Below are 25,437 nucleotides of genomic sequence, written 5' to 3' on the forward strand. Positions count from 1 at the left end.
TTCTTTTGCCATTGGAAGTTTCCAAAGCATTGTTGGTATCGCTTCCGGGATGGATCAGTCCTCAGTCTCCCGTAACTTAGGACAAAAGCCCTTGAGGGTGATGATGAAATGGATAATGCAGTACAACTGGTTAAAAAAAAGACAGGAAACAGAGAGCAGGACTAAGTGGTCAATTTTCTCTGTGGAAAAGGGTAAACAGTAGAGTGTCTCAGGGATCTCTACTTGAACCAGTGCTTTTCAATATATTCATAAATGATCTGGAAAGGAATACAAGTGAGGTAATCAAATCTGCAGATGATATAAAATTATTCACAGTAGTTAAATCACAAGCAGATTATGATAAACTGTAGGAGGATCTTGCGAGACTGGAAGATTGGGCATCCAAATGACAGATGACATTTAATGTGGGCAAGTGCAAGGTGTTGCACATAGGGAAAAATAACTCAAACTGTAGTTACACAATGTTAGGTTCCATATTAGGAACTACCACCCAGGAAAAAGATCTAGGCATCATAGTGGATAATACATTGAAATCATCAGCTCAGTGTGCTGCGGCAGTCAAAAAAGCAAACAGAATGTTAGGAATTATTAGGAAGGGAATGGGTAATAAAATGGGAAATGTCATAATGTCTCTGTATCGCTCCATGGTGAGATTGCACCTTGAGTATTGTGTACAATTCTGGTTATCACATCTCAAAAAAGATATAGTTGCACAAGAGAAGGCACAGAGAAGGGCGACCAACATGATAAAGGGGATGGAACAGCTCCCCTATGAGGAAAGGCTAAAGAGGTTAGGGCTGTTCAGCTTGGAGAAAGACAGCTGAGGGGGGATATGATAGAGGTGGTTTAAAATCATGAGAGGTGTAGATATGAATGGTTATTTACTCTTTGGACAATAGAAGGACTAGGGGGTACTCCATGAGGTTAGCAAGTAGCACATTTAAAACCAATCGGAGAACATTCTTTCACTCAATGCACAATTATGTTCTGGAATTTGCTGCCAAAGGATGTGGTCAGTGCAGTTAGTGTAGCTGGGTTTAAAAAAAGTTTAGATAAATTCTTGGAGAAGTCCTTTAACTGCTTTTAATCAAGTTGACTTAGGGAATAGCCACTGCTATTACTGGCATCAGTAGAATGGGTTCCACTTAGTTTTTTGGGTAACTTGCCAGGGTCTTATGGCCTGGATTGGCCACTGTTTGGAGACAGGATGCTGGCTTGGTCTGACCCAGTATGGCAATTATGTTTCTTATCCCAAGGACCCAATGAAACTTGCAGAAGATCCAAACTTAGTTTCTTCGAAATAGCCAGGATGCCCAATGTGTTGAGTGGGATAGACTGTACTCATATTGCACTGACCCCAAAGTGGGAATAATAGAATGCATTCCGCAATCGCAAGCAATTCCATTCCATGAATGTGCAGGTTGTATGTGATGCACACCTTTGAATACAGAATGCAATGTCAGGATTTCCTGGGAGCTGCCATGATTTCTACATCCATGACCATTTGTCGCCTAGAACCCATTTCCCACAAGGAAGATGCAGTGATGGCTGGCTGCTTGGTAAATAACACTTGCTTTAATCTGGGTTTATAGACAGACAGGTGGAATGGCGGCATGCAGGGCCCAGCACGAGAACATTGGTCCATTGTTAAAAAAAAAAAAAAATGTATGTTGCTGTGTACGGTTTATTTATTTCTGGACCACTATATTGTTAGGGAGGTGTGGTAGGGGTAAAATGAGTATATGCCATATGGATTGATGGCTGTATTTGGTGGTGTCTCTACTGTTTTTAAAGCAATATTTATTTCCCCTTTTATAGGAGATAGTAGCTATGGCCATAAGCCGTGGTTGGTAACTCCGCTCCCCACACACAGCGGCCAAAAGGCATTATCACGAGACGCATACCAACACAAGAAATGTCATTGAGCATACATTCGCCGTACTGAAAAGCAGATTCAGATGTTTGGACCGGTTTGGTAGTGTCCTGCAGTACAGTGTGGCAAAGGTTGCAAGCATAGTTATGGCCTACTGCATACTCCATAGCATTGCTTTGCGCTTTGGGATGGAAGCAGAGGCTGCAGAACATTTGCCACCAGATCCACCTGTAGAACTGGCAGCTGAGGTGGACAACACAGTGACAGGCTCCGAGGTTCTCCAAAGGAAAAATAGCTGATTATTTCTCATGTAAATTGTTAGCTATGAAACCAATAACCCCTTTCCACTTTTGAATATATTGATCCAGTAATAGCTGTAAAAATAAATAGCTCTAGTGAATTAATTGATCCAGTTTTAGCCATAAATTAATTGAAGATCTTTAACTGAGTCAGCCTGTGGATGTATGTATCTGTGATCCCTAAGTCCTTAACAGCCTTGCAAGCATAGGCATCCCTCACACAAGCTAACAGCAACTCCCATCGCTGGCATGCATCCCCTCGACCTGTTGCCAACTCACATTGCTGGCGTGAGAAAATCTTAATCCTGTTTTGTGTTTCGTTTCAGGAGCTGTAATCGGAGGCCGATGGATGGACCCACAACCCAACATTTTTTCGATGTGTTTTTGTCCAATTTTTTCTAATTGTACAAATAAATTTGCTTGCATTTCTATAATGGACTATGTTCTCAGGATTAATGTACGTGTTATTCGTACATCCATTCCCGTACCCTTTCACAAGCTCCCAGCATTGGTATTCCTCTCCTTGCAGCCTCTCACCATGTATGGAAACCATTTGTGTGTGGTGGAACATGATGAAACATGTCGCCATCCATTGCTCCTACCATGTGACAGGGGCCGACCAATGGCACCGGTAGCCCCTGTGACATCGTAAGGGCAAAGGCTATCGGTGCCATTTTGATTACTGGCAGTCGACGGCCCGAGTGCAGGAGATCGCTCCAGGACCCCCGCTGGACCACCAGGGACTTTTGGCAAGTCTTGGGGGGGGACGGGACTCCTGACCTCCCCTGTGGTTTGTTGAATTGCCTAATTCGTGATAAACGAATGCACATCTCTAGCAGTTACTACCACGAGAAACTTGCTGGGCAGACTGGATGGACCATCTGGTCTTTTTCTGCCAATGTTACTATGTAACAGAAAGCAGAATGGAAACTACAGGGAAATTAGTCTTACCTCAGTGATGAAAAAATGAATGGAAACTCTACTAAAGGAAAGGCCAGAGAAGTATCTGGAATCCAGCCTAAATATGTATACCCTTAAGGGAAAGAGAAAACGGAGGGGGGTGGGGAGTGGGAATATGATAGAGACATTCAAATACTTCAAAGGTATAAATCAGGCACAGGAAGCAAACCTTTTCCAGAGGAAAGAATGCTTTAGATCAAGGAGGTCACAGCATGAAGTTCTAGACATAGATCAGGGGGCACTTATAGATAAATTAACGGTTTATTGGGGCATAAACTTTTGTGGACAAAAGTCCACTTCATCAGATGCATTTGATAAGAACATAAGAATATGCCATACTGGGTCAGACCAAGAGTCCATCAAGCCCAGCATCCTGTTTCCAACAGTGGCCAATCCAGGCCGTAAGAACCTGGCACGTACCCAGAAACTAAGTCTATTCCATGTTACCATTGCTAATGGCAGTGGCTATTCTCTAGGTGAATTTAATAGCAGATAATGGACTTCTCCTCCAAGAACTTATCCAATCCCTTTTTTAAACACAGCTATACTAACTAGGGATGTGAATCGTTTTTTGACGATTTAAAACAATCGTCAAAAATACAATAGCAATTCCCCCGATTTATCGTCAAAAAATCGTAAATCAGGGGAGGAGGGAGGGCGGGAAAACCGGCACACCAAAACAACCCTAAAACCCACCCGACCCTTTAAAACAAATCCCCCACCCTCCCGAACCCTCCCAAAATGTTTTAAATTACCTGGGGTCCAGTGGGGGGGGTCCCGGCGCGATCTCCCGCTCTCGGGCCACGGCTGTGTTAATAGAAATAGCGCCAGTGGCCCTTTGCCCTTCCCATATGACAGGGCAAAGGTAGCGCCGGCGCCATTTTGGTTCCTGTCACCCGACATCACGAGTGCAGGAGATCGCTCCCGGAGCAAATAATAATAAATTATAATCCTCTTAGATACCACCTGAATTGTCTGTTGAGGATTGTGCTTGTTGAGCTGTGGCAGCTATGGCCATGAGGGAGTGCAGGTACTGAGCAGTGCATGAGCGCTCTCTTTGCAAAGCCACTCAGCACTGGAAACCACAGCTGCTGGGAGACAGCAGGACTGGCAGCCCAGACAGGAGACGCCAACAGTAGACACCAAGGTTGCTGGCCCGGAAGTCAGAAAGACTGGGTCCAGCTGGCAGAAGTCTCCCGCAGCCGCAGATGTAGGAGGGGGGCAAAGGGATACATGCTGGGCATTACAGTGCTGGGGTTGGCTAAGGAGGTAAAAGGAACAAGCGCTGGGGGGTCAGTCTGGAGAGGCAAATATAAGAACATAAGAACATAAGAAAATGCCCATACTGGGTCAGACCAAGGGTCCATCAAGCCCAGCATCCTGTTTCCAACAGTGGCCAATCCAGGCCATAAGAACCTGGCAAGTACCCAAAAACTAAGTCTATTCCATGTAACCATTGCTAATGGCAGTGGCTATTCTCTAAGTGAACTTAATAGCAGTAATGGACTTCTCCTCAAGAACTTATCCAATCCTTTTTTAAACACAGCTATACTAACTGCACGAACCACATTCTCTGGCAACAAATTCCAGAGTTTAATTGTGCGTTGAGTAAAAAAGAACTTTCTCCGATTAGTTTTAAATGTGCCCCATGCTAACTTCATGGAGTGTCCCCTAGTCCTTCTACTATCCGAAAGAGTAAATAACCGATTCACATACTACCCGTTCTAGACCTCTCATGATTTTAAACACCTCTATCATATCCCCCCTCAGTCGTCTCTTCTCCAAGCTGAAAAGTCCTAACCTCTTTAGTCTTTCCTCATAGGGGAGTTGTTCCATTCCCCTTATCATTTTGGTAGCCCTTCTCTGTACCTTCTCCATCGCAATTATATCTTTTTTTGAGATGCGGCGACCAGAATTGTACACAGTATTCAAGGTGCGGTCTCACCATGGAGTGATACAGAGGCATTATGACATTTTCCGTTTTATTCATCATTCCTTTTCTAATAATTCCCAACATTCTGTTTGCTTTTTTGACTGCCGCAGCACACTGAACCGACGATTTCAATGTGTTATCCACTATGACACCTAGATCTCTTTCTTGGGTTGTAGCACCTAATATGGAACCCAACATCGTGTAATTATAGCATGGGTTATTTTTCCCTATATGCATCACCTTGCACTTATCCACATTAAATTTCATCTGCCATTTGGATGCCCAATTTTCCAGTCTCACAAGGTCTTCCTGCAATTTATCACAATCTGCTTGTGATTTAACTACTCTGCACAATTTTGTGTCATCTGCAAATTTGATTATCTCACTCGTCGTATTTCTTTCCAGATCATTTATAAATATATTGAACAGTAAGGGTCCCAACACAGAACCCTGAGGTACTCCACTGTCCACTCCCTTCCACTGAGAAAATTGCCCATTTAATCCTACTCTCTGTTTCCGTCTTTTAGCCAGTTTGCAATCCACGAAAGGACATCGCCACCTATCCCATGACTTTTTACTTTTCCTAGAAGCCTCTCATGAGGAACTTTGTCAAACGCCTTCTGAAAATCCAAGTATACTATATCTACCGGTTCACCTTTATCCACATGTTTATTAACTCCTTCAAAAAAGTGAAGCAGATTTGTGAGGCAAGACTTGCCCTGGGTAAAGCCATGCTGACTTTGTTCCATTAAACCATGTCTTTCTATATGTTCTGTGATTTTGATGTTTATAACACTTTCCACTATTTTTCCTGGCACTGAAGTCAGGCTAACCGGTCTGTAGTTTCCCGGATCGCCCCTGGAGCCCTTTTTAAATATTGGGGTTACATTTGCTATCCTCCAGTCTTCAGGTACAATGGATGATTTTAATGATAAGTTACAAATTTTTACTAATAGGTCTGAAATTTCATTTTTTAGTTCCTTCAGAACTCTGGGGTGTATACCATCCGGTCCAGGTGATTTACTACTCTTCAGTTTGTCAATCAGGCCTACCACATCTTCTAGGTTCACTGTGATTTGATTCAGTCCATCTGAATCATTACCCATGAAAACCTTCTCCATTACGGGTACCTCCCCAACATCCTCTTCAGTAAACACCGAAGCAAAGAAATCATTTAATCTTTCCGCGATGGCCTTATCTTCTCTAAGTGCCCCTTTAACCCCTCGATCATCTAACGGTCCAACTGACTCCCTCACAGGCTTTCTGCTTCGGATATATTTAAAAAAGTTTTTACTGTGAGTTTTTGCCTCTACAGCCAACTTCTTTTCAAATTCTCTCTTAGCCTGTCTTATCAATGTCTTACATTTAACTTGCCAATGTTTATGCTTTATCCTATTTTCTTCTGTTGGATCCTTCTTCCAATTTTTGAATGAAGATCTTTTGGCTAAAATAGCTTCTTTCACCTCCCCTTTTAACCATGCCGGTAATCGTTTTGCCTTCTTTCCACCTTTCTTAATGTGTGGAATTTTCAGCAGGTGGTAGCTAATCGTTTTGCCTTCTTTCCACCTTTCTTAATGTGTGGAATTTTCAGCAGGTGGTAGCTAATAGATAGATGACCAAAACTAAAATAAATAAATAAATAAATAAATAAATAAAATAAAAGTTCCCATATCATAAAATATGAAATGGGATGGCAATGTACTGTTGTGTGACATCTCATTAAAAGATGCAATCCTGTCATTAGCAAGTATTACAGCAGAAAATCAGTTCCAGTAATTTTATACAAAGAAAGTCTTAGATCAATACTATGAAGGAAAATGTGTAAGGATAAGAAGCAAAGTTGCTTACCCGTAACAGATGTTCTCTGAGGACAGCAAGATGTCAGTCCTCACAAGTAGCTGGGCTCCATCGGATGATGTCACCCACTTGTGAGGACTGCTATCTTGCTTGATCTCAAAGAACAAGATTTCCACTAGTCATTCATACTTGTTTTACTGATTTTGTACTCCTTTATCCAGTTCAGAGCCAGCACGGAGTCTCTAAATGAATATGATAGTACAAAAAATGGTCCTGGAATTAATGAAAGCACAAGACAAATACAGAGGATCCTTGGCTGTGGTGAATCAAAAAAGATAAAGCTATAGATCATGGAAAGTCTACAGTTTTACAGTAGGTATGAGAAATAGGCCCTGTGGTCTTCATCTGCCACTAAAGCCTAGGTGTAGCAAAAAAACATAGAGAAGTAAAGGACAATTCAGCACCTTAGGAATAAAGGCCAACATCAGAAAATGTAAGCAAAATACTGAGGAGGAGAAATAACAACACACTTCAGCAGTGAAAAATATAAAATGACTCCCAGTCAAATAAAAGATGGAAATTCCACTAAGTGGGGGCTGATTTGCATCCAAACAGATCATCATCAGGATATAAATACTTCTGCTACAGCCTGATTTAATGCACATAATTTGTTAATTAAAAAACAAAATCATTAACTTAATGGTATTTTTGGCCCCAGCAGCTTCCTCCTGCTTTTTTAGGACTCTAGCTCAATCAGAGCTGGCATCTACTGGGCAACAGTGCCATAAACTTTCATTTGCCACAACCCAAAGTATTTCCCCCATATTTTTACAGCACTCCATGTGTCTAGTAATGCTTTATAAATGATAAAACAGTAGTAAAAGTTATTATTCTGCCCTCATTGCATGCCACTGTATGTAGGCTATGGACAGCTAAATCTAAGTCGATTCAATACATGAAGACAGGCTCATTTTCAAATTTCCAGAACATTTATTAATAGGTAACAGGAACCTGAACTTGCTGATGATCAAATGGAACTTAGAATAACTGACAAAGTCTCTGAGCTGTTACAGTTATGATGAGTCCTTCTTAGAGTACATCTGCTGAATTACTGGGCAAAATGCAATGCCTTGTGAAGACTCTGAAAAGACAGCCAGAGGAGACTGAGCTGCAAGCCTCTCTGAGCTGCTGACACAAGACGGAGGCAATTTCCCAGCATACTTAGCTGCTTGCCCAATCAGAGCAAAGTTTGCAACTTCTAAGCTGAGAAAAATAGTGAACGGTGATGGTTTTCTCTGCAACCAGCAGGTGGCAGCATAAACACTGTGAAAAAGAGTTTAAGCACAGAGAACACTGAAAAGCAGAGAACAGCAACATATAATAAAGTACGGTTATGACGGAGCATTTATAATCTTGCCTATCTTAGCCACTGCAACAATAGACCTTTGCCAAGAGCCACAGATTGTGATTCCCTTCAGGGCTTGCTTTGTGCACACTTTAGTTCCAGCCAGCAGGTATCACCATTGAGCAATGGCTGAAATGCCCTCCCCTACTAGGGACTGTGAACACTGCCTCCACAGCATGTCCGGCCGACCAAGGCAGCAAAGGCCAGGCCTGAGAATCAAACCTGGCTTTTCTCCACATAGAAGAAGTGCACAGTACTCACCGCTAAGCTACCAGGCCTGTCCAAAAGTGCAATGATTTCAATTAAAGTGTGGCCAAGATAAAACAAGACAAATTGATAACAATGCCAGCACAAACTCTTCACTCGATTTGGCCCTGTCAGTTAGACTCGGTAAAAAATATATTTGAACAACTCAACAAGTATGTGGACAAACAGCCCAGGTTCCAAGAGTCCAAGAACAATTTCTAAATTAAAGTCACAATGAAATATAGTTACCTTCAGGTGGAGGAGGAGGGAATTCTTCTGTATCCATCCCACCTACTAAGATTTTCTTTTCAGGAGTAAAGACAAGCCTGCAAGGAAAAAACCAAACAGTGTAAATAATTCATGTTTTTAAAGTGTGATAAACAAAATGCCCTAATAAACAGTCTCAAAGTCTGGCTATTGAATGCCAGATATCCAGCAGAGAAAGCAGAGCTCTGTGGGAATACATATCCAATAGTGTAGGCCTCCCCAACCTCGGCATTAACTCTACTGCATTTGGCATGTCAACCATCCTCATGGAAATCACTACCTCATCAGTCACCAGAGGGGTTAAATAACCTGTTAGTACTAAATTATACGTTTCCCTGATTATTACACTATTCTTTTAACAAGCAAGGCCAACTACTGTCATAACAGCACACATGCACAAAGGTAACCTCCAACTCATTGTGTCACTCTTCCTTCCCACATTTGCCACTTCTTTCACTCCCCTTTCCTGGCCTCCCCTCTCCCCCCACCCCCTGTTTGAATTTTGACAATTATGACATAGAACACAAAGGGGGTAACCTGCACTGAGCGGCAGTTACTACCATAAGCCATATGCTGGGCAGATAGATAAAGACCAAATGGTCCACCCAGCCAACATTGTTATGTAGGTTACTATTATGAAATCATAAAAGCATTGCCAATTTGAATTTGCTTTAAACATTCATGGAATTATATTTGACATCTGAGAAACACGAGTCAAATCAATTGTGGATGCTGTACAATGCCTGCAGAAAGGAATCCATTATGTACAAAAGCAGCAACTCTGCCTTGCCATTCAGAGATTTATTGAGAAGAGACAAACTCCTCAGTGTACTGCAATACCTAAACAAGAGTTTAGAGAAGTTTATTTACAATAAATGCAGATGCAGAAACCTTTTTAACGTTGTATAATTTTTTTTTCTATTTTGGTATTTTATTCATAGCATACTCAACATAACTGTTTCAGGATACGTTGACATATTACTGATTTTAGTAATTTCCTTATCATAGTTAAATCCCTTTATGCTAGTCCTCATTTTACACCAGGAAGGTAATTTAAGGTTCTGCACTCTTGTTTATTTAATTAAACATTAAAATAACAAACAATTATATTTACAAAGCATCAAACACAAGAATATACAAAACTGGTTTCTGGTGCAGTTAAGCACCTTAAGGAAAACTTGAGAAAATATGCTGGGCCCAGGATGGTGCAGGACCTGGCTCAGTTCAGGAATCTGTGTGCAGTCCTGCCTGCTGGTACTGACCCGGCTGGCTTCTGGTGAGTTGTATCGTGCTGGTACCGAACCGGCTACCCATTGCCCTCTGTTTTGAGTTTTATTGCCTTTGCTCTTGCAGGTGTGAAAGATATTCAGTCTTGTGCTTTTAGACTGTCTTTGGGGTAGATATTCAAAAGCCATTGAGTTGGATAACTGAAAGGTTCTGCATCTAAATGGCCAAACTGCGATTTTAAAACTCTTATCTGGCTATATTCTAGCCAGGTAAGTCATGGAGTTGCGGGGATGGTCAGTAGGTGTTTCCGAGAGGAGTGGAATTAGTTGATTAACTTAAATTTGATAACTCTGGTTGCACTGTAGGGCAGGTCTAAAGTTTGATGGATATACTTATCTGGCTAACTTTAAGATAGCCAGATATATTCAGCGGTGCAGCTGCGCTCCTGAATATCCCAGTTAGCCAGATAGGTGTATCCGGCTAAACTTAACTAGCTGCTCAGCGGCTGAATATTGACCCTTTTTTGTTTTTAATTATGTTCAGACTGATTTAATCTTTTTATTTCTGATTTTTTTTCTTTAAGTATTTTTTTCAGTTTTATTTGCATTTTATTGGAATGTGAACAGTTTTAATCTATTCTTTGAGAGGCTGTATATTAAATATAAATAAGCTAAACTAAACTTCTTAGGGTCTCAGCTTACATTTCAAGTGCAGGCCCTGATCATGGCAGGTTCCATTCTGATGACGTCTGTGGCATGCTAACTCCTCCCAGCTGGCAACAAGGCTAAATCCATCTCCCCCCCCCCCCAAAATGTTTTTTTAAAAACCCAGATTATTCTCTTTTAGAGGCTGGAGTCCAACTGGGGAGGCTGGCATCATCCAGAATCTCCATCAGGTCCTACACAGCACACAGTTCTCATGGTCTCAGGATCAACAACTTGTTTATATTATTTTAATGTTTAATTAAACACGCGTGCAGAACCTTAAATTACCTTCCTGGTGTAGAATGAGGACTAGCATAAAGGGATTTAACTATGATAAGGAAATTACTAAAATCAGTAATATGTCAACGGATCCTGAAACAGTTATGTGGAGTTTGCTATGAATAAAATACCAAAATAGAAAAAAAAAAAATTATACAACTTTAAAAAAGTTTCTGCACCTGCATTTGTATTTATTGTAAATAAACTTCTCTAAACTCTTGTTTAGGTATTGCAGTACACTGAGGAGTTTGTCTCTTCTCAGTAACAATCTCTGAATTGCAAGGCAGAGTTGCTGCTTTTGTACATAACGGATTCCTTTCTGCAGGCATTGTACAGCATCCACAATCTGATTAGATTTTCCCTTAGGAGAGAAGGGTGATTCCCTGTAATGCAGCACAGAGCGGTGACAGCAAAAGAGCTGCCAAAGGTTAACTAATATTTATTAGTCAAGTGCTTACACTATTCCAGTCCAGATGACATGGAAATAGCCATGGTGTTGTGTAGTCCGTTTTCAGGAAACGGAATTTCTTCTGTGTCACACTCCGCATTACCACTGAGTTAAGTTCTTAATCTTTCAGAGAAAAGGGTGCCTATGAAAGAGTAAAGAAAGAGGAGGACCCTATGTGCAGAGTGGTCCCAAGTAATGCAGAGTGAACACTGAGCCACTAGGCAAAACCTCACCCCTCTATCACCCATCCCACCGAGTCCTGTCAGCATTCCCTGCTAAATTCTTGTATGTTTATGAAAATGAGGGCATGATTCTCACTTGCTTGTGCCTATCCATCAGTCTGATCTGCTAGAAAGCTAATATGCTGCACTGACACCAAAGATCATCCAAACCCAAGTTTGTTTGAGCTCCTCAGAGGACCACGAGTTCAGGGTCGGGGGGGGAGAGAGGATATCAGAGCTGTTTCTCATTAGAGGCGCACAGACAAAAACAAAAGTACCTCGTGCAATGCTATAGCTGCCCAGTATATGAATCAATACATGAGTAACTTTTTGGACAACATCCATCCCTGTTTATTCTCTGCATGTTTTCAGCGTTTCACAGCCTTTTCAAGCCCACAGAGCACAGTGACATTAACCAAAATGTTGTGTGGCACCCCAACGTTCACGGGGCAGGCAGAGAGGGCACGGAGGGGGGCTCGTTTGGTCGGAAGAAGAGTTGGAGAAGCAAAGGGAAAGAGGGGGGCTGAGACACACATGACCCCCATGATAAGAGAGCGGCTCCCCCTATATACAGATAGAAGAGAAGTTGGTGTGGTGCTGGCAGCCAGCCCAGTTCTTTGGCTGCTGCTACATGTGGCTGCCAGAGCTCCCACCGCTCAGAATGAGCCACATCTAGTGCTCAGGGCGCACTCTGCCCGTCTCACTCAGCCTAGGAATCGGAGGCTGGAAGGACTCAAAGGAAGCTCGGGAGAAGGAAAGATGTAGAGATACTGCGTTCTCTGCTTACAGCACACAAAACCAGGTCCGGCTCTCCGGGCTGCCCATTACGTTTTCACACCCCAGGGCTCATGCTGCAGCTAGGCGAGAGAGGCATGCATTAATTACACACGTTCTCAGAAAGGAGTTCCTACATACGTAGGAGCCACTGCTGATGACGTGTGCTACAACTGTGAGGCGCTGAGAGCAGAGCCCAGGTGCTGCCCTGGGTCTGAGCATCGGGCAGGGATGACACTTTTCTGGCACACCTGACCAGGTCTGAAGGCACGCTGGCTGGGAAACATTAACCGACGAACAGGAATCCATAATTTGTATTTTAATATTTTTCAAGCCTACTTGAAAAGCATAGTGTTTTCATTTTAAAAAAAAAGTTTTAAACTTGTTCTTTTAGTAAAAATATACACAGAGCATTCAGTTTATTTTAAATATTAAATTCTATTTAGAAAAAAAAAAAAAAAAAAGGTAACGCACAACACTGATAGAAACAATCATCACCATCCCAAGAGTATGAAAACATGAGTTTGGGTCATGTAGCTCCACAGCAGCCGCGTTTCCACAGTTACAGTTAAATACACAGCAGAGAATCCCGGTCGCATGACTAAATGTAAGGCAGCAGGGTGAAGAAGCCACAATAAGCATGAGATAGGATTTGTGTACAATGGAGGTAGTGCATATTTACTATGACTATCCCGAAACCCAGGCCCATTTGTGGCTCTCGAGGACTGGAGTTGGCCACCCCTGCTCTATGTAAAGTCCCATAGTGAGGTACATGGGCTTACAGCACAGATGATCTCTTATGAATGTCAGCATTAATAATCTCAACTTCAGACTAAAGCAATAAGCATGCTGGAATCTGAGATGGTTTCTAATATAGCCTTTACTGAAAGGTTGTGCCGTGATTAAGAGAATCTTTACAGTTTTTAATGTTCTCATGATTTGTTAACAGTATTCTCTTAATATATTTTTTACTTCTCTTTCTCCAGTTTTTCAGTTCTGAATGTAGGTCATTTGTTATTCTCCATAGTATAGGGCATTTAAGAATATAAGACATGCCATACTGGGTCAGGCCAACAGTCCATCAGGCCCAGTATCCTGTTTCCAACAGTGGCCAATCCAAGTCACAAGTACCCAATACTTAAATCTCAAGCTACTATTGCTTATTAATTAATAGCAGTTTATGAATTTTTCTTCTAGGAACTTATCCAAACCTTTTTTAAACCCAGTTACACTAACTGGCATAACGACATCCTCTAGCAATGAATTCCAGAGCTTAACTATGCACAGAGTGAAAAAGAATTTCCTTCGATTTATTTTAAATGAGCTACTTGCTAACTTCATGGACTGCCCCCTAGTCCTATTATCTGAAACAGTAAATAACCAATTTACATTAACCTGTTCAAGTCCTTTCATGATTTTGTAGACCTCTATCATATTCCCCCTCAGTCGTCTAAACAGCTCTAACTTCCTTAGCCTTTCTTCATAGGACAGCTGTTCCATGACACTTAGCATTTTGGTCGCCCTTTTCTGCACTCTCTCCAATGTAACTATCTTTTTGAGATGTGGTGACCAGAATTGCACACAGTATTTAAGATGCGGTCTCACCATGAGGCAATACAGGGGCATTATGACATTTGCCATTCCTTTCTTTATAATTCCTAACATTGTTTGCTTTTTTGACCATTACAGCACACTAGCTAACTATTTCAATGTATTATCCACTATGATGCCTAGAACTCTTTCCTGGGTGGTAACTCCTAAGACAGAACCTAACATTGTGTAACTACAGCAAGGGTTATTTTTCCCTATATGCATCACTTTGCACTTAAATATCATCTGCCATATGGAAGCCCAATCTTCCAGTCTCACACGGTCCTCCTGCAATTTATCACAATCTGCTTGAGATTTAACTACTCTGCATAATTTTGTGTCATCTGCAAATTTGATCACCTTACTCATTGTACCCTTTTCCGGATCATTTATAAAATATATTAAAAAGCACCGGTCCAAGTACAGATCCCTGAGGCACTCCACTGTTTACCTTTCTCCACTGTGAAAACTGACCATTAATCCTACTCTGTTTCCTGTCTTTTAACAAGCTTGAAATCCACAAAAGGACATCGCCTCCTATCCCATAACTTTTTAGTTTTCTTAGAAGCCTCTCATGTGGGACTTTGTAAACGCCTTCTGAAAATCCAAATACACCACATCTACTGGTTCACCTTTGTCCACAAGTTACCTCCCTCTCAAATAGTTGGTAATATAAATGTCCAGTCCAACCTAAATGTCTCCCAGTTAATGGTGACAATTCTCCTACCTCCTCCAGATGTTCTTTCAACCACTACTACCTTCCCTCAAGCACCTAAATAGTACCTCTTGAACACCTTTCCTCCAAACATCTTCTATAGATGGAATGAACCCTTGTAGGGGGTCCATGACTTCCCCCCTCTCTTTGGATAATTGTAAGTCATCCCTGCTCAAGGATGCAGATGATCCTGGGCTTCTTCCCAGTGAAGTAACCCCCCCTTTTGGATGTTTAACCAAAACTAAAAACTGAGGCCCTAGAGAAGGGGAAACCCAGCAAAACTCAAAAGAAAAATTCCAAAATAAGAGACCAACACAACCGAGACAAGGAGGGTGGGGAAACAAATCTCCCATATCAGATTTTTAAAAAAGTCCATAACTCCTCCATATCTGAATCAGGACCCAATCCCTGAGTTCAGAGGCTTTACCTCTCAAACAAAATGAGACAGCCATAGAATGCTTTTCCTAAGAGGGAATCACAAAACTTCTACCAGGTAAAATGGTGGCAGTGACTAATAGCATAGGAGCTTTCTATTTACCCTCTCCCACATGGGGGAACCAAGCACCCACCTTACTACCATCCTGTTCCTCCCAAGGCAAAAGTGGATCAGTCCATTCTAGTAGACAGCCTTTAGGTCTCCACATGCATAAATAGTGAATTTGAGTCAAACTAAGCAAAAACGGGGAATACTTCCACCGAACAGCAAAGCTACTGGGAGTTGCTAGCAGCAGCGGCTCTCATGTCCTTACTTCAGTTTTCTAACGGCACAAAGTTACATTCTGGTGACATTACTATAGCCTGCTGTTCACCAGCAACACTGACCCAGGCTGGAAAAGGAGCACAAATGCCAGACAGCACTTGTGGGTCAGGACCACACAACACAGAGCCATAGCAGGTAGCGTCTCGAGCCACAATCCTAGAGCCTGAGGTCTGCCAACAGAATCTTCAAACTCCTCTTAACTGATTGGGCAAAATAAAACTCAACCATACTGTTTCAGTACCATTACATTTACTGAACTGCAAGTTCATTTACTGCTTTTGAAATTAAATTCTTACCAGTTACAAGTCATGGAGGGACTATCCTGTAGTTCTGGCATTTCCTGGGCTGGTACCATCCAGAACTAACAAGAGAAGCCTAAACCTCCTGGGCTTGTCCATTCAGCAACGATGGAAGAACCTTAAGCTTCAAGGTCAGTGTTAATTTGTGTGTTCATATTTCTGATTTATTTGGAAGGATATTGCCAAAACACAATGATTATAAATGAGTCACACAACTAAGCTCCAAGCCATGTCTGAAGCTGTGGAAGGCCAGCCAGAACAGGGAATATGTTTTGGATCTGTAATCCTGGGCAGGCAGGAAACAAGATTGAAATCCTGAACTCTGCCAAAATCTGGAATGCTTGAAAAATTATTGCGTTTGTAAGAACAAGAGTTGCAAACAACATTGTCAGGATGCAATGAGGAAGAGAGTCATTTGAATCTCCTCAGGCTCATATGCCCTACGAGGGAATCACCTTGTACCATGAAGGTAGCTCATCTGCGGCACCTGGAAGTGGCCCTGCAGCAGGCACTGCACCCATCACAGATTTATATTTTAATAATTGAAAATGACAGTATTGTCAGCAAAGCCAGAGAGGATGCCAAGCCATTGAGATGCCCTCCAGCATGCTGCAAGTCAGCTGATGCACAGCGTTCACTGACTCCATCAACACCATCCCAAATCCAATACAGAGTAGGGCAATGACAGCAAAGAGAAGAATCCAGATCACTGCTACTCTCTGGTATAGCTGGCTCTGCACAAGCTTCAGTATGAAGCTGCAGACAGTGATACCACTACCATCTCCAGCATCATAGAGCTGGTATCCTACAGTGCCACTGCCAACCTGAAGATGACTGAATGCAGCAACAAGACAGCCAGAATGAAAGAATAGATAGTGAGGAGCAAAGTGAAGCAAACGTGAATATGGACCCTTCTTCCCTTGCCATATCACTGTGTTGACAGTGCAGGGCCATCATGCCAGCACAGAGTCTTGATTTGCTAATTTTTTGCTGCCCCCAGCTGCGACCATGTCTCCTACAAGGATCCTAGGTGTCGGGTCAATCCGTTCCATCACTGAGACAGCTAATCACAAGGATGCACTTTTGCAATGGAAACTGCAGTGTAGCATGCAGGCAGGGTTTCTAGTGCCTTGAAAATGCTGAAGAGGTGACCTGGTAAAAGATCCAAGAAACAGGTTTGATGAAAAAGAGCAAAGTTAGAGCTTCCCCTGGGTTACTGTGGAACCCATGCTCTTCTAGCAGAGCAGGACACATGGAGGGACTAGCCACACAAGACGGTTGACAACAGTAGAGTACCAGTAACTCTGACTTGGGCAAAATCAAACCTGGGCTCCAAAATATTCTCTCAGAATCCACCAGCCTTTCCAGATGCAAGTACAGCCAGAGATCCTTCTCCATCACCAACACCATAGCATAGTTCTTGTAGCAGGGAAGAGCCTTGCTACCTTCTTACTAAACTGACTTCAGTGTACAAGTGACAGATCACAAGTCTCTGTGCCTTCAGTTTCTGCTAGGCTCCCAGAGATTTTTTTTTAACAGAATATTTGGTAGGAAATGTGTTTGTTTTACTGTCTAATTGTTTTGTTTGTTGATACCGCCCTTTTATCAAGGATTGCACTTTCTAATAACAAAATGGGGCAATAGATCTTAAAAGAGAGCTTTCAAGAGTTGAAGACGACAATAATAGAAATGAAGTTGACAGAGCTTTATGGCAAGGGTGGCCAACTCCGGTCAAGTCAAGAGCTCCAAACAGATCTGATTTGCAGGATATAAACAATGAACATGCATGGGCGATTTGCATACACTGCCTCCCTGTATGCAACTGTATGTCATGTGCATTCATTTTGGATATCCTGAAGACCTGGCTTGTTTGTGACTCTTGAGGACTGGAGCTGACCACCCCTGCTTTATGGACGAAAAATAAAGGGATTCATGCAAGGGAGCTGGTTTGGCCACAGAGGCGCAAGGAGTGAACATAAAAGACAATAGATAGGCAGGCAAAGAAACTGGAACAGATGACAGAGGGTACAAAAAGGACGTCAGCAAGAGACATGGCACTGGAAAAATGGTAGAGCCAAACTACAGTAAGAAGTGAATGTAACAGTTTACTAGGATTCTGTAGGATACTGAAAGCCAAATGAACAGTTTCACGACAGCAGAGCTATACTGACAAAAAAAAAAAAATTCTTGGTCTGCATTTACTATGGATGACTGTATTCACTGGGATCAAATGCTTATTTTAAAAAGTAGGGTGTTTCTATGCGAGCTTTATATCTTGGATGACTAATTTTGAGTCTTGTTCAGCCACAGAACTCCCTGTTGGTTCATAAACCTTGTTAAAACTTGCTGTCTAATTCTTTTAGTAATACTCGCAAGATACAACTTTATATATCTAAAGTGGAAAATTACACATAATGTAAAAGAAAATGTAAAACTGCAAAACCCAGCACATTTTCCCGAAATAAGCTGGTATCAATTTGAATGCTTATTTTTAATTAAAACATAATACATAGAGCATTATCAATGATCAAGGGTAAGGACCAACAACTTCAAGCAATACATCTTAAATAAATATGCAGTTGAAGACTACAGAAAGGAATCATTAAATACAAAAACCAAACATTTTATTGAAAAATGACCAGGCACAAATTGCATACACTTCTAAATATTCAGAAAAAATCTCTCTCAATATTATTGAACATAAGAATATAAACATGCCATACTGGGTCATACCAAGGGTCCATCAAGCCCAGCTTCCTGTTTCAAACAGTGGCAATCCAGGCCATAAGAACCTAGCAAGTACCCAAAAACTAAGTCTATTCCATGTTACCGGTTGCTAGTAATAGCAGTGGCTATTTTCTAAATCAACTTAATTAATAGCAGGTAATGGACTTCTCCTCCAAGAACTTATCCAATCCTTTTTTAAACACAGCTATACTAACTGCACTAACCACATCCTCTGGCAACAAATTCCAGAGTTTAATTGTGCGTTGAGTGAAGAAGAACTTTCTCCAATGGAGTGCCCCCTAGTCTATCTATTATCTGAAAGAGTAAATAACCAATTCACATCTACCTGTTCTAGACCTCTCATGATTTTAAACACCTCTATCATATCCCCCCTCAGCTGTCTCTTCTCCAAACTGAAAAGTCCTAACCTCTTTAGTCTTTCCTCATAGGGGAGCTGTTCCATTCCTCTTATCATTTTGGTCGCCCTTCTCTGTATCTTCTCCATCACAACTATATCTTTTTTCAGATGCGGCGACCAGAATTGTACACAGTATTCAAGGTGCAGTCTCACCATGGAGCGATACAGGGGCATTATGACATTTTCCGTTTTATTCACCATTCCCTTTCTAATAATTCCCAACATTGTTTGCTTTTTTGACTGCCGCAGCACACTGAACCAACAATTTCAATGTGTTATCCACTATGATGCCTAGATCTCTTTCTTGGGTGGTAGCACCTAATATGGAACCTAACATTGTGTAACTATAGCATGGGTTATTTTTCCCTATATGCATCACCTTGCACTTATCCACATTAAATTTCATCTGCCAATTCAATGCCCAATTTTCCAGTCTCAGAAGGTCTTCCTGCAATTTATCACAATCTGCTTGTGATTTAACTACTCTGAACAATTTTGTATCATCTGCAAATTTGATTATCTTACTCGTCGTATTTCTTTCCAGATCATTTATAAATATATTGAAAAGTAAGGGTCCCAATACAGATCTGCCCACTCCCTTCCACTGAGAAAATTGTCCATTTAATCCTATTCTCTGTTTCCTGTCTTTTAGCCAGTTTGTAAAAGCTCCATGTGGAAGTAATCACAACACAACATATATTCACACAACTCACACCATTCATACTACCATAAAATACATGGTACAAAGCCAAAGCTACACAATCAAGAACCGTGAATATCTTCAACCGGCTCACTGTTATGTTAATAAAGAGACTATGAACACCACGTAATAACGCTGGTGTAAAAAATCTTGAATATCCTCACAGACTCCCTGGCATTCACTTCTGGAGAGTCAGCATTATACCCCGACAATGGGCCCAGCTGTTTTTGCCTGTGCAGCTTTTTCAGGAGGGAGGGGGAATAAATAAAACCTCACCCTCCATCAGACATTACTCCAATCACCAATGGAAAAACAACTACTGCAGTAGGTCTTCACTCACACAATATATACTGCAGATCATAGGTCTTTGCATTAATACACAACTCTCCATATACCGGACTAACCACAGTTTCTCTCACATCAATGGAATACGCACTACTATATGGAACATGCCCAGTGAAAGCGACCCAGCACACTTGCATGGTACAAAATAAACTTGGCCAGCTGAAAAATCCTATATACCCGAAAGTCAACTACACCTTATTTATTTATTTTTAAGATGTGAGCACATAAAACATTGTAGTATTGTCTCTAGTTATGGGAGTTCTGGATTACTGCTATGTTTTGTTAGTAGATCTACCAGTTCATCTCACTTGGAAACTGCAGTTAATCCAGAAGAGTGCAGCCCAGTTAGTGTGTATGGGAAGTCTTAGATGGGAAAGTGTTTCACCATTACTTTCCTCATTACACTGGTTGCTGATGATAATTTCAATCTTGCTTTCTCAGTTAACTCTGACTTTTCATTGTATAAGAACATAAGAAATTTCCATGCTGGATCAAACCAAGGGTCCATCAAGCCCAGCATCCTGTTTCCAACAGAGGCCAATCCAGGCCACAAGAACCTGGCAATTACCTAAACACTAAGAAGATCCCATGCTACTGATACAATTATTAATAGCAGTGGCTATTCCCTAAGTAAACTTGATTAATAGCCGTTAATGGACTTCTCCTCCAAGAACTTATCCAAACCTGTTTTGAACCCAGCTACACTAACTGCACTAATCACATCCTCTGGCAACAAATTCCAGAGCTTTATTGTGCGTTGAGTGAAAAAGAATTTAGGGCCAATGGCCCTAAATATTTGTCAATTTGACAAACTGGCCTGATATAAAAATCTAGATGAGTGTTCAGATCTTCCCAGGGTTTTCACTTGGTGACATCCTAGGGATAAAGCTAGTCACAGTTCAAAATTAGCATTTATGGTTACAGCACCTTAGGCCTTGAATTCAGTTCCATTTCTGGTAAGGAGTGAATTGAATTACTTGAAATTTCAAAAGTTGGTTGAGCCCCATCTATTTCCTATTAAGGATTAATGAGAAAGTCTGTATACAGCTGATAATGTAAAAAATATAGCTGACCTGGGGAAAGAAGGCTGGAAGTGTAGTGAGGTGGTGGGATATGAGAGAATAATGGAGGGGTGGTAGGCAGTAAAAAGGTTTGTTGTTTGCGTTTTCTGTCTAGTTTTATTATGAAGGTGAGATTGTAAACCACTTTAATTGTAACTGTTTATATGGTATATACATTTTATTTTAGCAAGCTGATAGATTATTGTTTACAGTGATTTTAGTCTTGTTTATTAGTATTTCTAATATGCTTTTAGGATTTTGATTTTGGGGTTTTATTGATTTGTGTTTTACTTATTTACTGAAGAGGGATTATTGTTTTTCCTGGGGTTTGTTATATTGGGTATTATGTGTTGCTATTTGTAATGATGGGTATCATTATGTTGCTATGGATTAATAACATTTGTCATTTTATTGTATTTTTATATTTTGTTTAATGTATATAATTAGTATATTTGCACTTTGTCACAGTTCACCCACAAAAGACCCCAAGGAAAATAAAAAGCTGAATTCAGGGTTACCCCCTAGACTCTTAACTTTAGGCATTAGCATCATTAACAGTCTCAAAAATCTTGCCTACTCCCCAAATCTGTTTTTCCACTTATTTAACAGGTTATTATCTTGTATCTAAAATATAATTCTGGTCAAATAGGCATTCAAAAAACTCACTGCCTAATCCAACTCATTCTCATTGAGAATTTGGAACTGGAAATTGATGTAAACATACCCTGTGATACCCAGTTCCTGAAAAAGCTCTACCAGAGGTCTCACGAGGATATTAAAATGCAGTGGTGACAGACAGGAGCCCTGAGGTACTCCCATTCTCACCATCTCTGGCTGTGAGCACTCCTCCCCAACCTGTACCATCTGCAATCTGTTACATACAAAGTTAAAAAAATTAAAATAAAGAAAAAAAAAAACAATCCACAACTGTACTTCTCAAACCCACCTATCAAAATCTCTCATTTAAAAGCAATGATCCACATATCAAAAGCACTAGAGAGATCCAATAGATTTAACAAAACTGAATTCCCTATGTCCAAGTGTCACAGATCATTATCATACAGAGACAGTAATACAGATTCCATACTATGCTTAAAACAAAAAAAGCTGTATGTCTGCCATTCTAAAACATATGAAATCCAAGTCACCATGGACTTCTCAAAAATTTTACATAAGAAAGTTAAGAGAGCAATTGGTCTGTAACTTTCACACCAAGTAAGAACCAACCAGTATTTTTTTTTTTAACAAAAGGATTAATCACTGACCTCTTAAGATTCTCTTGGAGCCAACCCTCCTACAATGAAGAATTAAACAATGTAAGACAACCATTCCAATCCCAACCTACTAAAGATTTAATTACTCAGAGGGACAAGGGTCTAAGGAGCTACCATTCCACTTAGCATCCTGTTTCAAACTCCTGGTTCTCTCAGAATCAATTCCAAAGTAGAGATTTTATCCCTAAAAAAGAATTACAAATGGAGCAATTTGGCATCCCTGGTGAACTCAATTTTCTTTTGACCCAAAAGCATCTTTACTACTTGAAAAATTTCTCTACGTGCAAAATCTTTTGATTTTCTAGGAACAGGGGTCGGGAACCCATGGCTCGCGAGCCAGATATGGCTCTTTTGAGGGCTGCATCTGGCTCGCAGACAAGTGTCGCCATACTTCGCGGTTCCCCGCTGACCCAGCTGCTCCCCGGTCCTCCGCCGCCCGGGCTTAAAATGCTGTCAGCCCGGGCGGAACGCGGCAGGACAGCTGGAGTCAGCGGCACCGGCGTGCTCTCTTCTCCCCCCCCCCCCCCCGCGGCCCGGAAGAGGAAGTGGAGAGCATCGGGTGCCTGCGCGGGAAGAAGAGACCACACTAGCGTGGTCTCTTCCGCGCAGGCACCCGATGCTCACCACTTCCTCTTCCGGGCCGCGGGGGGGAGGAGAAGAGAGCACGCCGACTGGAGTCATCCGGGTGCCTGCGCGGGAGTCATCGGGTGTCAGCCGGGTGCCAGCGCTGGAGTCATCGGGTGCCTGCGCGGGTCTTCCCGCGCAGGCACCTGATGCTCTCCACTTCCTCTTCCGGGCCGCGGGAAGAAGAGAGCACGCCGGTGCTCTCTTCTTCCCGCGGCCCGGAAGAGGAAGTGGAGAGCATCGGGTGCCTGCGCGGGAAGACCCGCGCAGGCACGCTAGTGTCCGACGGGAAGAAGACTGCAGCGCGGCTCGGAGGAAAATGAAAATCTTCAACCGCGGCCGATGGGACTCCGCCTTCGCCTCCGCGAGGGCTGAAAATGAAGGAGGTTAGCGTTGGGAGGTGGCTGCTGCTGCCGCGAGTTCCCGGGGGGGGGGGGGGGAAGGGGGAGAGAGAGAGTGAATGAATGAGCGAGCAAGCATGTGTGTTTGAGATCCTGTGTGTGTGAGTGAGAGATTGCATGTATGTGAATGATTGAGAGCCTGTATATGTGAAAGAGAGTATGTCTGTGATTGAGATCCTGCCTGTGAGAGAGAGAGCATGAATGTAAGTTTACCATTGGGAACCTGTATGTGTAAGTTTGTAATTGAAAACCTGTTTGTTTGAAAGAGTATGTGTGTATGATTGAGATCCTTTGTGTGTGAGAGAGATCATGTGTATGTATGATTAAGAGCCTGTGTGTATAAGTAAGAGAGAGATCATGTGTGTCTGTGTCTGATTGACAGCTGGTTTAGGTGATGGAGCATGTGAGTATGTGATTGAGAGCCTGTGTTTAAATGAGAGAGAGAGACCATGTGTGTCTGTGTGATTGAGAGCTGATTTAGGTGAGGGAGCATGTGAGTATGTGATTGAGAGCCTGTGTTTAAATGAGAGAGAGAGACCATGTGTGTATGTGTGTGATTGAGAGCTGATTTAGGTGAGGGAGCATGTGAGTATGTGATTGAGAGCCTGTGTGTAAATGAGAGAAAGAGAGGACATGTTTGTAAGCATGTGAATGAGAGTCTGTGTGTGAGAGAAAAAGACAGCATGTATTTATGTGATTGAAAGCCTGTGTGTGTGTAAGCGTGAAAAGATAGACAGCATGTGTGTAAATGTGTAATTAAGAGCCTATATAAGTGAGAGAGAAAAAACATTTGTATATGTGAGTGACTGAGAGCATGTGTGTATAGGTGTGTCATTGAGAGCCAGTGTGAGAGAGAGCGCTGGTATGTGACTGAGAGAGGAGAAAGTTCCAAGCAAACCACCCCACCTCCTGCTAATTCAGAACAATCTCAGGACACCTGGATATCAAACGTTCCCAGGTATGCAGAGCAAAAAAATTTTTGTATCCTTATTATTTTTCATTACTGGATCTTTGTGTCTGCTATTTTGAAATATTTTGTTGGTATCTGGAAATGTTTTATATGAGTTTTTAATTATTGGATATTCCACTCATCAGCTGTTTCAAAATATGTTCTTTTTGTTAGTACAGTTTTACTGCTGATGATTTTATATTTCTTGATTTGTTTTATAAGGATGTGTGATGTTTCTTTTTTCCTTTGTTACACTGCATACAGAGACTCTGGCTTGTTGCAGTTTCCAATTCAGTTTTTGTCTGCATGCTTCTTGTTATGCGTTTTGTTCTCTTTATTCTATGTGAGGTGAGGGACAGCACGTGATTCAGGTGAGGTTTTCTGCTGGCGTGTAGTTTCTGTGTAGGACTCTATAGCAGCCTGACTTGGTCCGTTTTCCTAATAGGAGATGTATTGGTGTCTTAAGGCCTGGTGTAATATTTTCAGAGACTTATTGTACTTTAAAAGTGTGATCTTACATAAAATGCACACATTTACTTGTATTTAGTTTTAAACATATTGTATGGCTCTCATGGAATTACATTTTAAAATATGTGGCGTTTATGGCTCTCTCAGCCAAAAAGGTTCCTGACCCCTGTTCTAGAACATGAAAACGCCTCTCTCTTCCTTGCCATAATGACTCGAGGCTGGTGACACCTTAAGACTAAACAATTTATTGAGGCATGAGCTTTCAAGGACAGAGTCCACTTCTTCGGATGTATGAAGTGGAGAGATGGGTAAAATATATGGGGATGGGGGTGGGGGTGGGGGAGATACAGAACAAAGGCAGCTTTGAATAGAATTTTTGATGTTTGCATAATAATTGATAATGGATTGTCAATATTTCTCTTATGTATTTCTTGTATGTATTCCTTTTTGCAAACACCAGTTTTACTGTACAAGAGTGTATTCTTGGGAAGTTTTCAGAAAATTTGAAAATAAAGAATTAGACAGGTGAAGAGAGAATTTGAAATATATCCAAAGCAAGAAACCTGTGAGGGAGTTGGCTGGACCGTTAGATGCCCAAGGGGGTTAAAGGGGTTCTTAGGGAAGATAAGGCCATTGCATAAAAACTAAGGGGTAGATTTTCTAAATCTACACG

General features: G+C 41.6%; 1 protein-coding gene across 4 annotated transcripts in view; it reads right to left on the reverse strand.

Annotated features, from left to right (window-relative positions):
• ARHGEF10 (Rho guanine nucleotide exchange factor 10) overlaps window positions 1-25,437 on the reverse strand; it is a 370,273-nt gene that overhangs the window by 303,874 nt on the left and 40,962 nt on the right. For all 4 annotated transcript variants that reach the window (XM_029595755.1, XM_029595756.1, XM_029595757.1 and 1 more), the window contains exon 2: window positions 8,763-8,839. The gene's annotated coding sequence lies outside the window, so the exon portion shown is untranslated. The remainder of the gene's footprint in view (window positions 1-8,762; window positions 8,840-25,437) is intronic.

The sequence above is a fragment of the Rhinatrema bivittatum genome, chromosome 3 (genome assembly GCF_901001135.1).
Source record: "Rhinatrema bivittatum chromosome 3, aRhiBiv1.1, whole genome shotgun sequence".
Lineage (NCBI taxonomy): Eukaryota > Metazoa > Chordata > Amphibia > Gymnophiona > Rhinatrematidae > Rhinatrema > Rhinatrema bivittatum.